This window comes from Stomoxys calcitrans, chromosome 2, assembly GCF_963082655.1.
Source record: "Stomoxys calcitrans chromosome 2, idStoCalc2.1, whole genome shotgun sequence".
Classification (NCBI taxonomy): domain Eukaryota; kingdom Metazoa; phylum Arthropoda; class Insecta; order Diptera; family Muscidae; genus Stomoxys; species Stomoxys calcitrans.
Genome location: NC_081553.1, coordinates 69,188,940 through 69,191,052, shown reverse-complemented (window position 1 = coordinate 69,191,052; position 2,113 = coordinate 69,188,940). Strand labels below are relative to the sequence as shown.

The 2,113-nt window shown below is 35.5% G+C and overlaps 1 non-coding gene across 1 annotated transcript; it reads right to left on the bottom strand.

Moving 5' to 3' along the window:
• Positions 1-1,202: 1,202 nt before the first annotated feature.
• On the bottom strand, positions 1,203-1,284 carry Trnal-aag (transfer RNA leucine (anticodon AAG)). Its single transcript has one exon. It is a non-coding gene; the product is annotated as a tRNA-Leu (tRNA).
• Between the last annotated feature and the right edge of the window lie 829 nt (positions 1,285-2,113).

Here is a 2,113-nt window from a genome sequence, read left to right as displayed (position 1 = left end):
AAATTTCTGCGAAATTGAATAATAATTGCGGCTTTTATCGGCTTCAGACCCTCAATCGGCAGATCGGTCTATATGATAGCTATATCTAAATATAGTCCGATCGGAACTTTATTTGAATCGGATGTCGGGAGGGTTACAACAACACACTGATTCACATTTCTGTGAAACCGCGCAGTAATTAAAGCTTTTATGGGTGTCAGACCCTTTTCGGCAGGACGGTCTATATCTTCATGACACCTATATCTTCATATAGTCCGATCTGCACCATATTTGGGTCGGATGTTGGGAGGCCTAAAACTACTCAATGTTTTAAATTTCAGCGAATTCGGGTAATAAATAATAGACCCTTTATGGGCAGATCGGTCTATATGACAGCTATATTTACAATAGATATAGTCCGATTCAAACCATATTTTAGTCAGATGCCGGAAGGCCTAAAAATTTCAGCGAAATCGGATAAAAAATAATCGGTCTATATAGCAGCTATATCCAAATATGGTCCGATTTGGCCCGTTCAAGAACTTAATAAGCGTGCATCAAAAAGTCGTATCTGTGCCAAATTTCAGCTTAATATCTAAATTTTTGAAGGCTGTAGAGTGTTTGCAACAGACTGACGGACGGACAGACACACGGAAATTTTTACTTTCAAATACAATTTCCTTAAATTTTTATGTGTTTTAGGAAATTTTGTCAATATTTGGTGATTTTAAAAATTGTTTTAATTTTTTTCTTAAACACTGTTCCCCCAGCATCCATACATCTTAACAGTCAGATTTGCAGAAAGTGCAAAGACAACTGCAGTAAAAACGGTAGCCACAAGATGAGAAGAAACATCCATACAAGATTTAAGCCAATAGCCAAAATCAAGTGAAAACAATTTTGTAAAAAAAAAATCAAACAGCCTGACTGCAAAAAAAAGCTATACCAGCGCCACCAACAACAACAACAACGAAACCTCACGCGAATGAGATATTGGCAAATTTAGAGGCTAATCAAGGGTCATTAATTGATGAACGAACAAAGTGTCCAGAAAAATTACAAACCATCAACAAGCCAACTAACTGTATAAGAAGCCCAAACCAAAGTCATGTTTATTTGCGAAATAAACCATGATAATGATCTCAACACAATTGGCATGTAATAATCACAACAAAAAAAAAAAACATGAGATACCAAAAGGAAAATTTGAAAAAAAATCAACTTGGCAGCGGTGGGATTCGAACCCACGCCTCCGAAGAGACTGGTGCCTTAAACCAGCGCCTTAGACCGCTCGGCCACGCTACCCTCATGCCGTTGTCGTACACAGATACACACACATACAGCCATGACATAGAATCGCATTCGATTGAAAAGTATCTGAGAAATACTCATTCTGCTTTTAATAGAACTTGCCGGGCTGACTAAACCAACACACATGGCCGAGTTGAGTAGACGCTTGTGCGATTTATGTCTGTCAGTAGGTTTCTTTCTCCGACAAACACAGTGCTGTGCGTAAGTTTTCTAACATTAATGAGTGCTACTTGCGGGATGATTTATTTTAAAAATATATGAAAAATATGCAATTAATACCTATATAGCATATTTATACCTATGTGGTATAAACCAATTATGGTAGAATTTCTTATAATTTAAACAATATGGTTATTTTAGCCCATACCGGCCGTGGGGGAGCAAAAAGTATGTGAATCTACTCCAGAGAAATTTCGCAAACACATTTAATGAGCAAAACATAAAGTCCATTGAAATTAAAAAAGCAAAAATGTCGTCGGGTCGATTGTTTTTTCACCACCCACCACTATGGATTGTATTAAAAATGTTCACTAACAGCGGTATTCACAAAACTTAATATAGATGTGAAAGAGGTTTATTTGACACATTTCCTTTTTAGAACTGTCAAATATACTAATTTAAGGCTTCATTATTTTTTGTATATATTTATGTATATTTATCTATTGGGTTGCCCCAAAAGTAATCAGTTATCAGCTGTAACTTTTAGCTTGCTTTAGAAAAAAAGTGTAAAAAAAGTATATTTGATTAAAGTTCATTCTAAGTTTTATTAAAAATGCATTTACTTTCTTTTAAAAAATCCGCAATTACTTGTTGGGCAACCCAA